We start from the raw sequence: 16,557 nt of genomic DNA on the forward strand, positions 1-16,557 counted from the left end.
AGATAATCGCGGAACAGCACATTTAGCATTTACACTTTGGTGCGAGTAAACAATAAATCTGGGGCATAAGCCGTTACAGCGTAAATTGCACAATAAACACAATAATATCATCATCATCCAAATTAAGAAAAAACACATAGTAGCGGTAAGAAATAATTTTTCTTTCTTGATCTGAAAATTTTAACCCAAAACGACGAGAAACCCTAAATTTAAGTCTTTTCATGACTTGAAGCTGGGAGTTGCGTGGACGGCTGTTTTTTCTTAAAGTTGATATGGATGTACCCGCCAAAAAAATAATTACTTTGCCGTAAATGTGCAGAGTAGTAGTTGAGGGTATAAAATCTATACGAGACTTGCAATTCTTTTCTTTAAGCAAAAAAGATGTCTGCTATAGTCGTCGACAACGCTTCAAACATGACGAAGGCGGTGCAGCTTTTTTAAATGAGAAAGCAAAGGGGGGTAGAGATGAACGATTCATTTGTCGAAGAGGAAGAGTGAGCTCGAGTTTAATTTGGCTGTGAGCAACGAAGATTTCTTGCATAATCTATCACATGCGTTGTGTAATACAAACACTCTACAGTTGGGGCAAGGGATGCCTTGAAAGGCGAGCCGAGGTACGGACCTACCTCATGCCGGAGCGTCTACTGACCATTATTTTCATCTTCTGTTATTTCTTTTTGTTTGTCAAATTCTAACTCTTGAACGCATACTTGGGCTATCTGTGGAAAAATGTATATTATTGAAATTTGATGTTATAAAAAAATAAACCAAAAATAGCGACAAAATTTTTTTACCAATGAAGGATTTAAAAAAAACTTTTATAAGTAACAATGTCACACAACACAGCAATGTGATTTGTACCCCCTTTTCGCCTAAATGAACTACTTTTAAAAATTACGCAAGTTATAAAAACCAACAACAAGAAAATCATACTCACCATGCGACAGCCGCGCTGATGAAAAAGGAATTAATTATTCATCATCATAGTTTTTGGCAATATTACAACAGCTAGAGGGGGGTAAGGTTGAAAACCAAACAATTGTGGTTCCATATTGTCTAATTCTAAATGTGGATATGTATGTTTAACGTTATATACCCCTTTGTTTCAACCTTTTTTGGCTTAACCGAGCGGGGCTGACGAAGTTTTTTTACGTACTGTAGTCCGCATTTCATAAAACAAGAGACTTTTTAATGGACTGGTTTGTTGTTGCACATTATTAACTAACAACTCCAACCGAGGTATGATATATTTTTCAATTGCTCCCCTCATCAATGGGTCGATGTGTGTGAGTGATTGAATTTCTCTTTCGAGATTTAATTTCACACAAATAAGAAAAACCGCTTTCGCATAAATACTGTTGTTGGCATTTTATTTGAATAAGCACGGAAATTGCCTTTTCTGCTATGCCTCGTCACATAAATAAAAGGTTGTAAATCCAAGAACCGGCATTCTTCTGTTGAGCATTAAAATATTTCTCAAAATTTTCTTGCAACAAACTAAGATGGGCATATAAATAAGTGGCAACAGTTGCTCTTGAAAAATCGGAAAATCAGAGAAATTATTTGCAACTCGGTTTATAGCATTGATTTTGGACATGCTTTTAAAAATATATATCCCCTTTCTTCCACTGCAAATTCAGATTAAGATTATTGAGGTGTTCAAAAATGGATGCCATACGCAAAAGTACTCCCTCCCCTCACATACTACTTCACGGAAAGGCCGGGAAGGGAACCAACGGCAGATGGCATTGAGATTTAGACACAAGCATTTTTTAACAACGATCAGCTATTCAAAAAATCCACTAATCAAAATGGCAGCCTTAGAAGACGCAACACCGAGATGCGCAGGCGTTTCATACAAGCAGAATGGACGGAAGACTCTCAAAGACCCAAAGAGAAGCGTAACAGACGACGACATAGTGAGTGAATACATCGTAGACAAGATGGAAAACAACAGGATGCCAGTGGAAACCAAGCTGATAGAGACACAAAGCAGGAAGAGAGGGAGCGACACTGAACTCCTCAAAATAAAAAGAATATATATTAATAAAAGAACTTTGAAGACAACTTTGAAAAAAACCAGACAAACAATTCTAATTACCCCAAACAAACAAAATGAATAGAGAGAGAGAGGTTCTGTCTCCAGGCTGCGACGGCCCTACCAATTCTATATAACCCTTAGGCCCCAACTAAAACTGAACTTGACAGAATTAGTAAACAATATTTTATAATGCCAAAGTCCATGCGAACGGCCGTCGTTAAATTGATGCCAAAAAAAAGATAGCCCCCATCTCTATATTCTAAGCACGGACTATAAATTCATTACAAGAACACATTACTAACAGCTGGAACCACCACCAAAAATGCGGCCTAAAACAAAGACAAATTCAGCACGTTCCCTAATCACCCGTTAGCCATCTCATATTTTCACCTACTTAATTAAGGCCTTTGACCGCGTCGGCATTGGGGCGCGGTCAGGGTCTTGAAGTAACGGCACACCGGCCTACAAAATCTTTTACAAAAACATTACACCAAAAAAATACTCATTAACAGAAAACTAAGCAACGAAATTCAAATAAAAAGCTCCTTGTCGATGTATTTATCAGTGCCGACGCTCTGGACTCAATTCTTTACAACAGATGTAAAATCTGTAAATCAAATCCTGCTGAATAACAATATGAAAGAATAAGCGGTCAAAAACTTAATGTCAAAAAAACCGAAATAATAACCTTTAATAAAGAACTTATTAAACAAAGTGTCAAATATACCCAGAATATGTAAAAACTGAACGCAAAATCCTAGGGATCCTGCTACTGAAGACCACAAAAAGCCAAAAATTAATAAAATTAAAATAATCCAAAATCACAATTCGGTCATTTCGGTCATTGGTAAAAAATAAACTTGATACAACAAGCCCTCATCATGTCCCAAATACGGCGCACCCGTAAAGCTGCTCAAGGAAACGATCTCCGACTTCTCAAGAACTATCTACCCCAAATAATACACAATCAAACGTACCCCGTATACTTTTACAAACCAGGCCAGATTAGATTAACAAAATTTACAACCACAATGTATCATTAACAGCCAATCCGGAAAAAAACAAATTGTTGTACAAGGAAATAATAGTTCCACCCCTTCCTTCCTCTGCAGGACTCGCAATGCAGAGCAGTTGGAATACCATTTCTCTTAAAGAATAAAAACGTTAATAGCACACCAATTCGGAAAGTGTTTTGGGGGGTAAGTAAGTAAGTTTAATGAAGGAGTTCTGCAGAGGCGAGAAAGACACCATAATAGAAAGAACACTATCAGTTAAACAATGGGGCCCTTGACTCGGGGCATTCATCCTCGAGGACATCTGAAGAACTATTATTATCTACGTAACACCCATTCTTATATTATAAAACTAGCCCATATTTTTAAAACAACATTAATTAAAGCAAAGAAAAAACAAGATTTTGACAACGAGTTATCTCTGCTGGGATCAAACCAAATTCATAAATAAAATATACTGAAATTATAAACCATGCGGTCACCCGAGCGACTGGGATTTTAACCACGGCAGCCCAAACCTTATTGTTTGTTTTTTAATCTCTTTCGCAGTAATGTAATACTTATAAGTTCACCTCCCATTTTAATTACCTCGATAATATAACTTCTTTAATTATGCCTATACTACAATATTTATTACTAAATTCATCTGACGAATCCGATGAGGGTAGTACCACCAAAGTCTGCTGGAGCAATGGGATGGTTTCCACCACTAGGGGTCGCGCGGACCGACTCAGATGAAGTCGCATTTTTTTACAATGGCGATAGGTCTGAGTGAGACTGGCACTATTTGGTCGATAATTCAGTTATTAGGGCCGTTTGCGACATTTTGACCGGTTTAACTGTTAAGTTTAGTCTCACTATCAGACCATTTTTTTTTATTTTTATCGCAAAGACCATAAGTTAGTGAGAATTTTGTGTAAACTTCTAGAAAATACTTGTTTGGTAATATAACCTACTATGCATTCTCTCCCTGGGTTAACAATTTATGGAACTAAAGAAACTGCTACTACTGGAATAATTTAAGCAGGTAAAAGTTATTTTCTACCTTTAGTGCTCGCTGATTAAATTAGTATGTTATATGTGCAGTTTTTATTAAGTTGTGGGATTCTTTATCAGTGTTTGATTTAGTTGAAATAAATAATAATCTATAATTCAAAAAATACACTTGTTTAGTTGCTATACTGTTGTTGTATTTGTAGCAAATAATCATTATCTTATAAAATCAAAACAGACAAATCTGGAAATATAATTTCTACGAGGGAAGATTCAAACAAGCCTACATTAAAAAAACACTTTTAATCACGTTCTTGATTCATTATACTACACAGTTCACACCTAACAAAAAGTGAAAAGTTTTGCTTGTTTTATTTAAACTTCATAATATGCATTTAATTTTTGTATGATACGAAACGAAACAAATTTACACAGTTGAACAAAACGCTGCGAATTAAATTGACCTGAAGTACGCAAAACCTCAAGTAAAAAACATTCTACTAAATTTCATATTAAAATCAGTACATTATTATTCTAGAGATTTGACTACTATTTGAAGAATGATAAGATTCATTGTAGTTGTGACCAGGGCTGCCACTCCTAGTGGTTGATGAAATGGAGTAATAAACTTTAAGTTATTTCCCGGCTTCCATTGTTAAAAATGGTAAAGTGAATGAAAAATTCCCTTTTTTAAATCAAATGTAAAAGACTGATCATGTTTGGTGATCGTCGATGGCTCGATGCTTGTTAATCACACGTTTCTATACTGATTACTGTTAGTGTCGAGCAGCAGACTATATTTAGAAGTTTGTACGTGAGCCTATTTAATCACCGCTTGCCAACCAAAGGTGCTAAAGGAAGAAGAGGGGAGTGAAAGGAGCAGGTCTAGGTAGGGTATATAGGTAAAGCTGATATAAATTCGCCGGCAAAAAAAAAATTCTTTCAAAAAGTCGACCTTTAGGGAGAAATTTTTGGCAATCTCTGGCTAGGACCCCCAGGGTCAGTTATACTCATTCATAGCGAATAGAACTGCCCCCAGGGCCCAAACCCAATCTTTGCGATTGGCCCTTTTATTGTACTTTACAGTTTCAATTGATATCATAGTCGGAGTGTGACGTAACTCCACCACGAAAAAACAAGTTTTTATCGCCTGTTTTACTTGAATAATGACTTCAGCAAAGCTTGCTATATAAAGTTAAAACAACCAAACACAAGTGGCGTTTAATGTACCGTCCAAAGACAGTGTTAAGCATAAAAGAATAATACTGCCAAACTCAAAACCACTGTTGCCACATTTTTTTAAGTAGATGCCTTAATATTCAACAAAAAACGGTAATAAAAGCAGAGCTTTTGTTGTGTATATTTAGCAAATAGTAGCTTTAATAACGCAATTATGGCACACAGACTTAAAAAATAGTCTGTGGATGGTCCAATCTAGTGTTTTTTTTAATTTGAGAGTGGCAGCCCTGGTTGTGACTTGTTTGTAACATTGCAAACTAACAAACTTCTTTCATTGTCCTGGCGTTGTTCCACAAATAATATACGATTTCTTTGTCAAGATGTAAAATTTCAGTTCTGTAGCTAATATATTCTTTGGAATTCAGCAAGTGCCTGATTTTTCAGCCAAAGGCACAAGCTTGCATAATATAAACATTTACAAAATTACACCTATTTCAAAACAATATAACAGTACAAATAGTTAGTTGTTTTAAAAGGATGTGGATCACTCTATAAATAATATTTTGCTAAGATGTGAGGTATCATGTTGAGTACAAAAGAAATATCTGGTAAAAAATTTAGGTTGCACAAGCAATTACACTGTCGTTTAGAATACTATACAGAAGATATATTTTAAAATTAAAAATGACTGTAGGAAACAACTTGCAAAATGCAAAGTTATAGGTTAAAAAACAGCAGTACCACAAAAAACTACAGTATTTCCTCATAAAAATGCTTATTTCAGCTTTGTTCGCAACTAGCTGGCCTTAAATATTCTAATTAAAGTTGACACAAATGCTTCCTGGTTTTAACCGGGTACAAAATTAAAGTTGTAACAACATGTTAAGGACTTATCGCTACCAGAGTATTTGAAGAAATTGCGAATAAAAACTGATTATAGATATTAATTAAAGTTAACTTAAAACGAATAATTAGCTTCATAATAGATTCTACAAAAACAAAGGGTGAAATTGAAAACCACGGATAACCACTGTAAAAGATAGGCGCTCGCAACTGTTCATCTGACTCACGCAACGCCTCTAGTGGTGGTGGAAACCATCCCATTGAAGATAAAATGCAGAAAGTCCTGTTTTCCTGCTGGCCTCACGGATTACCAACCTTAATGAGGGGCGCTAAATCGCGGACCGAGAGACTCGGACACACCAGAGAAAAGTCCGGTGAAAACAAAAATGGTTGGACTTCATCCAAATGAAAAAGAGTGCTGCCTCTCTTACTCGATGAAGTGTGAAGTACAACAAATAGCACAAGCTGTTGAGTATCTGAAAAGATTTGTTGGATATTTTCAGATTCTGGTTGTGTAGCCCCCCCTCTCACGTGTTATGCTTCATGGTGAAGGGTTGGTTTAACATGTCTTCAATGTTTAGTATTTTTATATGCCTCTTATTTCTACACGGGGTCATCAATTGAAGGAGAAAGACTTTGTGGAAAATGACCAATCACCTTGTAGTTGAGCTTGGAAAGCGCGACTAACAGGTAATAGTGTTTTTAATTTGTAGTATTTTTGTGTATATTGCAGAGTAACACTCATATTTCTTCTTGTTTTTAGAGATACTGTAACTGCAAGATAGCTCATCCCCATGTTTTTTTGGGCGCAGTTTACATTTTTTAGCAGATGTTCAACACTTGCTGAAAAACCTTCGATCTGCATTTCTAAAGCATAATATTGCTTTTACCAAGGGAAACAATTTGCCAATATAAGTTGCCTTGTTTTGAAGTAAGCATGTTCATGTTTAGTAACTGATAACAATTTATTAATGCTTTTGATTATCTGCAACAGGTAAATTCCATGTATGTTGAGGCAGTTGTCAAGCAGCAGGAAGGTAAAGAGCTTTTGCTTGCTCCTAAACTGACTGCTAGGCATATAAATCCCACACACTATGAGAAAATGCGTGTCAACATGGCTGCACAGGTAAACATCCATTGTCTAAGGGTTGATATTGATAATATGTTTACCTTTTAATCTGGTGCAGGTTCTCAGTCACTCAACTGAATCGGCCATTCGAACATTCAAACTAAGGATTTGCCAGAAAAAGCCCTTCCCACTGCATTTTTTTGCGAGTTTTTTAATCATAGGACATAATGAAGTGCCGATGCTTCAAAGATGGATTATTTGAAAACTCGCTTCAAAAGATTCACAGTTACATTTGGTAAAATGTTTGATTTCATGCATTAGCTGCATAATCACTTAAAAGCTGCACTTCTGCTAAAGGCGCTGAACTTGATTCAAAAAATGAAGTTTCCCTCAGACGCTTGGAAGCCAGTTCAAAGTGGTATGAAGTTGTCAAACAGTAGGTTATTGTCATTGCACGATACACTTGTGAAACATGGCAAACTCAATTTTCTGATGAGTGGCCGACTAACCCAGGATGCCTTGAAAATCTTTTTTCACAAGTAAGAATTTTTGCATTTTTAATATTTCGGAAAGTAACAACATACTAATTATCCCAAAGATTATCGTCGGGCAATCATCATCTTGCCACTAAGACAAAGACGATACTACTCCGCACCTTCTCAGCTTCATTAAAGAGCATTATAATGCTGATGAAATTCCCTCTTCTTTTCCCCGAGACGAATCATCCACCTCCCTTGACACACTCTTTATTGGAATAGCATCTTTTTCGCTAGATGTCTGTGAGGGGAGAGGGTAGTGGTTTAGGGTGGTGGTCATTGTTTAAGGTTCTGAGCGCAACTGAACATGTGACGACATATGTAGACAAGCTTTTACTGCACAATCTGTTTTGGGGTTGACTGATTCACAACATTTGTGTCATCCATAACCAAAAACTGCTTTTTTTCATTTTTTTAAATATGTTGAAGGAATTTTTAGGTCAAAAATTGGTGTACTGAAAACAGCATATCACATTTGAGGGGTTTAAATTTCCACAGTGCCATCAGGTACTTACGAAATCTTTACACCGATTTACACATTCACGCTAAAACGGCCAGTTAAACATTATGGTGGGAAAAGTGTTGCCAGAGCAAATATATAAAGTAGTAGAATTACCAATCAGAGTTGCTTCCTAAATGGTTTTAATTTTGAAATAAACAATTTACTATTACTTTTCGTTACGTAATATATATGACCGAAGTATGAATTTTTATTAGGCTTTTGGGGCTGTTGACTTTGTCAGAAAAAACTGTTGTTTGTGGTATTTACCACTTGACATTTAATATCCCACAAAATAGCATTAATCTTTGATTATGCAATTCAGCTGAAGTGCAGAACATGGTAACTAAGTACTCTTAATAGGCCGAGAAGATTTTTTAATTGATAAAAAACAGATCAAAAAAAAAATTAAACTTGACACCAACGATATGTGGCTTTAACTAAATTGTGGGGGCTGGCCTACAACCCCACCACATTATCTTCCGGCAGTTTATATTGCTAACCATATTGGGTTAGGGTGCGAGTGGGTGGGTCTAGCATTATTATAATACTTATTCTTACATATTTATGCCTTACTTAAAATTCTAACTTTGACAACTTGTTTCGTTAGCTGGACGTGATTTAGTTATCCAGATATTTTACGGTAACAATTTTCGACTTAATTCGGCGCATTTTTACAAATTTGCCTTAAAAAGGTAAAAACATCTAATTTCATGGTTGGTTACTTTTCACAGAAATCAAGAATGGTTGCAAGCGGTCTGTGATCTGATTTATATCCGCACAAAAGGCACGAATCGCTAATGCTTTATAAATTTTGTTAACACACAAATACGAGGTATATAACACTTAGTAAATATAACAAAATACCAAGTGCATTCTTTGCTTGCCGGATAAGGAACCCCCCATGTCCACACCTTTACAGGCAGTTCTTTCTGTTTAGCAATAAGAACTTGCCTAATTTCTTCTAAAAAATGCGTTTAATACATTTTACGCAATTACAAATGTGTCAACAAACCTAATTTTACTTCAATAAAAGTTGTTCAAGACGACTTGTAATCCAAATCACTTCTGGCCTTTTTTTATTAAAGCTGAGTTTGCAGCTGCAAGTCATTCATTGTGGAGAATGATTATGGTCTGAAAATAATGTATGTATTTTCTCGTACAATTAATAGACTATACAGTAGAATAACAATAAAAAACCTGTCACTGCTAAGTTGATGGGTCTCTTCAAAGTCTTGAGTTTGCGAAAAGCTTCTGGCTATCTATTCTCCCGATGATATACAATTTGAAAATTTGCCCCATTAACTATTCCTTATTCACATTATAACGTTCAAGGTGTAAGTGTTAGGACTTTCATTTCCAAAACGCGGGTCAATGTTTATGACAATTTTTTTCCGGTATAAGAACGCATTATTGTCGTCTTTAATGGGAATGCTGCATCTGCAGCCATACAGAACAGGAATATTTGGTTAGTGCCAGGAATGCCCACGTCGCTGTCTTCCAGAGTCACCAAAAACCCTTGTAATTTGTAAAAACTCCGAGCCTGAGAAACATGTTTGCCGTCTATAGCCCCGATGCAATGTGGAAAGAAGTTCCACCGGCTTTTAAATTTCGAAGCTATAGAGCGCCATTCTGTACCTGATGGCATCTTCAAATATTCTGGCATCACAACCGTCCATATTGCTTCGCAAGTCTCTAAAACAATGCGACGTACCGTGTGGTTTGCGAATTTCCAGATGCAAGGTATCTGAGTAAAAAAATTTCGGCTAAACCTACTACGGTTTGGCATGAATTAAATTCAAACCTATTATAAAAAGCCTATAGCTTATTGTTACAGCTAGCCGCTAAAATGCAGGCAAGGCGTATCTTGTTTTGTAATAATAGGCCCCACTTTTGATAATGAAATATAAAAATGCGAAAGTAGTTAAAAAAAACTCTCTGGGTCATCATCTGGTCTGGGTATCCGCTCCCTTCTGTCATAAGCCGATTCTTTTTTGGCCCTTGATTTGAAGTTCTTCCACAGAACTTGAAGCTGCCCCATATTTCTTGTTGCATTTGTGGTTTCGGCATTAAAGGCCTGGCGAAGTTTTTCCCATGTCTTATTTTTTGCAGCGGCTGTTACGCAGTCTGTTTTTTTGCAGTCTAAAATTTGTGCTGAAGAACGCGAGTGTAGTTGTTTGAACGCGATGGTTTGCTGGGAATCACCGGTAGCCAAGTACCTAAAAAATAAGTTTTAAATAGTTTGTGTCTGTGCTTATTTTACATTGAATTTGGTATTACTAATTAGTTTACCTTAACGCCATTGCCAGCCGTTGTGTGGTCGAAATAGATTGTCTCCAAGGCGTGTTGTTTTTTGACTATGCAGAAGAACAACTCCAATAGCTCGTCGAACGAATCGACATTCATCCTAAATAGTAAAATGGAAGCTCTCTGGATCCTGACGCATTTCTTCCACAAGATTTTGTTCGCCTAAAGACTCCCTTTTCTTCTATTTCTTTCTTTTACCAGCAACTTAAGTAACATATTCTGCTGCTCCAATAAAACAACGACTAAAGTGGAATTCATCTATATATCAGTGTTTGAGGTTATGTCATTACCAGGAAAATTTGAACTTTCTGCACAAAGAATTTAATCAGGGGGTCGGGTCGCCAACCAAGCTCAGGGCTGCATTTTTTCACCATAGCACTACTGAAAAGTGAAATAAAGTTAATTGAGAAAACGCGTTAAAGATTTTTTAAGTGCGGGCGCACCTGGCGAGCGCGATTTGTTTTTTTTTTGCTAGTTTTTTATTACATTGCCAAGCCCATTATTACGTAACAATGGTCGGGAAACTACTACAAGTTCGCAATACGGAAGTTGCCAGAAGGTTAAAAGTTTTTACCTACAATGCTGTTTGTTACTACTATTTTTATGTGAACCTTAAGACCCACAACGCCCCCTTGTAAGTCGCCAACGTAGCCAAAGTATTGTGAAGCTGATGAGATGATATCTAGGTGCTCATGATAATAAAATTACAGAAGCTGAACTTTTCTGGAATGAGTTAAACAGTTCAAAGATGCCTCAGGTAAAGTGCCCGTTTGATTCACTTTTTGAATATGCAAAGTCTTAAAGATGGTGGTTCAGAGCCATTAATTAAATCAAAAGCTTAATAATGCTGACTGTTAAATTTTAGCACGTCGAGGAAAGTGCTGTTCTACTCTTATGAATTGCCAGTTATTGGCACTGCAGGTATTCCCTACCCCCTACTTTAGGCCCCCAGCTCCACTCTACATAAAAACAAATAATTTAAAATTTAAAGACGTCCTACTAACTCAAATTGCCAAGTTTGTCCACAAATATTACCAGAACGAACGATTTGCCCAGGACATTCGACAATTATTTCAACGTAACATCTCATACTCACCAAAATAAATTTGCTACTGGTAAACACTAGAAAAGCACGAGATCGCAACACTCTACGGTTTAAAAGAGTTAAAACCTGGAATGAATTACCTGGGGAAATTAAAACTTGAAGCTTCGTGAAAAAATGGAAGTTTAAGAGGTGGGTACTTTTCTTGTTGTGTCCAATTTTTATATGATAAGACAAAACTGATAAGCCGCCTGATTTCTTGTGTCTTTTCGTTTTGCCTTTGATTGCTTCTGGACCTACCTCATCTCTCGAAAAACCTCGTGTTGCTGAGTTGTGGATATCACAGAATATATATTATTTGCTAAAAATGGTAAAAATTGTGCGTTTGTAAGTGTTTTAAGATATTTAAACCAAAAATATTTATAGTTTAAATAGAACACAACAAATGCTTTACCGTAAACATCACAGTTTGAAGATCTAATAATTTTTTGTTGCCTGATTTACTTGCACCTTTGCATAAGGTCATTTATTTAAGATAGTTCAATTAAGTGAATTATAAAGGCACAGTTTACAAATTCTGGGGACCTCACAAACTTTTAACACTACTGGGATGAATGTAAGTTTTTTCATGAAGTTCAATAAAATAATATTCCTGTGGTGTTGTACAAGACCATTTACCTAAATTAATACTGCAAATAAACTTATATTTTTTGGGAAATTTGAATTGACCTACCTCTAAATGCTTTTCCAATTTTTTTGCTTGCTAATATTTTAAGTCTGTTAAATTGGAGTACCTACCTATTCTTTGCTGAATATATGAGGCTTGTCTGTCTGTTGGTGGTTTTCTGGTTGACCAAGATTAGCAAAAAAATAAGTTTCCTTATGTAAGTAACATTTGTTTAATTCTGTCATTTTGGCAAGGATCTCTAAACTGCAAACTAAAATGACGCAATCTTGTCCTGTGCGTTTTTTCTTCTTCATTTATTGCCAAATCTGGTCAGACATCGGTTTGTGTAAATACACACACCCCGGAGTGCAACACTTTTTTTATCCACTGCTGAAATCAAGCGACACTGGAAAAGGTCGAATTTTTTACCCGGTTCATCCAAGCGTGACCGAACCGATTTACGAGTGTCGCCTCTTCGTGCTCTATGGTGGAACAATAAAAAGATCAACTGCCCTGGAAAGACATGATGACGCCCATTGGAGAACTAGATTTGAAATTTACAACATATGTATATTCCATACCAAGTGTTTGTTGTTTCAAAATAATAGACAAGAAAGATATGACTGATGCGTATGGTGTTCTTCGGAACAAGGAGCTTTCACAATTTTAAACCGTAGCCACAAAAAGGAACAATGATGACCAATATACACACAATTTTCAAGTACACGAACAATTTTTTCCAGGAATTTCTGTTGGAGATGTCAATGTGAAGCTCTCTACCTAGATGCATTGTTTTTCCAAAGAATATGCAACCAAATCCCCTTATTATAATAAGCATTTTAGAAATTTGCCCTTTATTTTTTCTTCATGTTCATTGTTTGTTTATTAACGTTTCCATTTCATTTTGCTATACATTAGAATAGACAAAAAAATCCTACTTCGTTTATTTGGATATCCACCAGTCAGCATATCTCAAATATATTTTAATATAAGTAATAAAACCAGGGTTTTAAATTAAAGGTGGGCACTTGCGAAACCTTTCCATTGCAATTTTTTTAAGTTTTTTTTTAGATGGCCGTGTTACAACACACAGCTCATATGACATTTGTAACCAACCCCCTTGGAAGGACCAATGAAACCTGGTTTAAATGAAAGTACTTGGAATAAGCTCTCCATAGACACCTTACACCTTCTAAATTGGGGCTGATTTAAAAAAGACAAATGTTTAACCTCTACATGACCTCCAAACTTCAATCCATCACAAAGATACAAGATGTTGAAGATTACATAGCTAAGAAATCCAAGGTATAGTGGTTAAAATTTTACTTATTTCCCTTCTAGTTGCTTTGACATGGAATTTACCCATTGACAACAGAAGAGTTTCAATTTTACATCAATGCTGTTCTTGTTAATTCATGTTGCATTGCATACAGCGCCAAGTCTAAAATTCAATACTGAGTTTCAAAGTCGAGTGGCACAATATCTCTTTAAAGAGTGAAAAATTATTTTTTTTTTAGTTGCAACAAAGCCAGTGGCTTTTAAAATATCATCATAATGGTTTAATTAGCATTTTATATTTTAACAGACACTAAACAAACGCAGATTCGGAAAATTGGCATAGCTCCACGATTTCTTTTCAATCCATTTCCATTGCCATTTTTTAGAAAACTACTATGCGAAAACAAACCACAACGAGCTACGCCAGGTTGCTACAATACCTGAAAATCACGTTTTTTTATCAGCATGTCGTAAAGGTAACAAGCCTAAGGCCGGTTTAATCAAAAAAATATGGCACGATTTAGCAAGAAGAAACCTAATGAAAAGAAAAGGGCGAACCCGGAGGTGGTGGGTTCATTCTATATTAAAAAGAAGGAATGAACTTGGTAAGTAAGTACCATTTAATTCTTGTTGGCTGAGCTATGTTTATATTTTAAAAAGTGAGGAATAAATAATGTATTAGTCTACGATTAACAGGTGAATACCATCGATTAATAATGGAATTGCGTTTGGAGAGGACGGCGGAATTTCAAACATGTCGCCTGAACAATTTGATCCTTAGTTAATAAAATAGGACCTCTGATCTCGAAGCGGAATACCCACTTGAAACATCGACATCCGCTGCAGAACGTCTTGCAATAACTTTACGGTACTAGTCTTTACCTTATATCGTATGAGTAGATTTTTAATTGTAAGAGTTTTATCTTGATTTTGCAGTTATTGGGGATTCGTAATCCACCATATCAATTCTGGTCCCTGAAACCTCTGCAGCCATCTGGGAGTGTTTGCACTCCGAGGTTATGCCATGACCATCTAGAGAAGATTGGCTTAAAATTGCAGGCGATTTCGTTAATTTTTGGCTTTCCGCACTGCGTTGGGAGAGCATAGATGGCAAACATGTTGTGTTGCAGGCTCCAAGCAACTCCGGGTCCATGTTTTATAACTACAAGCATACACACAGTATCGTCCTGATGGCTGTTGCGGACAACCAGTATAGATTTATTGACATAGATGTCGGTGCTTAGGGTAGACAATCTGACGGAAGTGGGAAAATAATACGCTAAACTTACCTAATGTTACTATTTTGCCAAACAGCTTAAAAACAACTCCTTTCGTGTTTGTTGGAGACGAAGCATTTCCTTTAAAATGTAATTTAATGAGGCCATTTCCTGGTCGTAACCTGGTTGTTTCCAAACGCATTTTTAACTATCGCTTGTTTCGAAATAGAAGGATAGTTGAAAATGCGTTCGGAATTTTATCATCAAAGTGGCGGGTTTTTAGAAGGCCAATACCAACTGCGCCAGAAAGTGCAGACTTATTAGCGAAGGCATGCTGCTGTCTTCACAATTATTTACGCCCATACTGCAACGAGGGTGATTTTGACCGAGAGGACCGTTTCGGAAATATTATAGAAGGCAACTGGCGGGGGGGAAACAATTGGCCAAGCATTTGAAAGTTTCACAAAGTTTGGCCGTAGGAGTTCGGAGGCTGCTGCATAAGTGCGGTCTACATTTATGGATTATTTTAATAACGAGGGTCAAGTAGACTGGCAAACAGCATTGGTTAACAGGTGTTAAAAATCAACACTTATTGTACATGTGTTCATTTATTAATAATTCTTACAAAAATTCTGCTTCATGAAATAAAGTTTAAATTTTAATCTTCAGTTCTGATGATTTTTGTGGAGGAAGGGCTTTCAATTTTTCTTTCATAACAGAATATTTGATATATAAAAATATTCACCTATTATATATATATAATCCTGTAAATATCAGTGGTGCTTATTAGGTTAAACAAAAACATTAACCTTTTTGATGAAATTTACCTATTTGAAAATGTTACTATAAACTAACTTTGCAATTCTTTAAAAAAAAAACCTTGGGGAGTCACTTGAACATATATATAATATTGGATCAATTATTATATGATAGAAGTTTTTGTCCAAAAGTTACTCACCACCAGTTTCTAAAATTTGCAAAAATTTTTTTTCGAGTTCAGAGCATGTTCAGAGCATGGCTCAAGTTCTAATGTAACCATATCATCAAAATTGCAGGATGTTCTTTTAAAAAAGGAAAAATAGTCAAAACAATAAAATCAAATGTTTATTTACTTCGCAAGCTATACTAGTTGTTAAATAACATACAGCTGCTTCAATTAATGTTGTCAAACAGTATGATAATTTAATTAAGAACCATAGCTAAGCTATTTTGTAATAAACCAAAAGCTAATACCTCCTCGGTTGAGAATGTAAGGCTCAATAAAGGACATTGCTCCGAGCAATGGCCAGCTATTCACTGGGCTGTAGTAGCCTGACCCTGAACGAATATTATTCGATTTCTTTTTTATTTTAACAAATTTCCATTTTTGTTTTGCATCTTTTACTGAAAAATAGTGAAAAATCTTTACAAAAATGTCTCCGATTGTAATATGCAAAATAACTGAGAAGCTCAGTTTTTAATAAGATGACACAAACTGTATTTTATAACTATACTGTGAGTTCAACTGTACTGTCTGAATTCAATTGTCAAGTATACCTTCTAGTCACGATCTAGTAGTAAAAATTTGCTCATATGAAAATTGTGACAAGTAAGCCTTAAAATAACATCAAGTATAATAACAAACTTTAGGATAAATGCATAGCACAAACTTCTAGCATTTGGCATAGTTGTCGCAAAAGGCACTAAATATATACCAAAAAAATAACACAAACAGCAAAATGTCTTTCACTGCCCTTCAAGGCTAGGTTTAACGCGACAAGCGATTCGGCGTCAGTGCGCACCAGTGTAAACGGTTACGCTTAAATCAGTGGAAGCGATCCAGTGTCGCGTCGCTTGTAGTGTAAACGGGCCTTATGCAAAGAAGTCTTACAAA

The 16,557-nt window shown here is 35.9% G+C and overlaps 1 pseudogene; it reads left to right on the top strand.

The window, feature by feature from the left end:
* Window positions 1-1,811: 1,811 nt before the first annotated feature.
* LOC146158195 (uncharacterized) lies at window positions 1,812-15,263 on the top strand (annotated as a pseudogene).
* Window positions 15,264-16,557: the final 1,294 nt, after the last annotated feature.

Source organism: Ascidiella aspersa, chromosome 3, assembly GCF_963924565.1.
Source record: "Ascidiella aspersa chromosome 3, kaAscAspe10.2, whole genome shotgun sequence".
NCBI classification, from domain to species: domain Eukaryota; kingdom Metazoa; phylum Chordata; class Ascidiacea; order Phlebobranchia; family Ascidiidae; genus Ascidiella; species Ascidiella aspersa.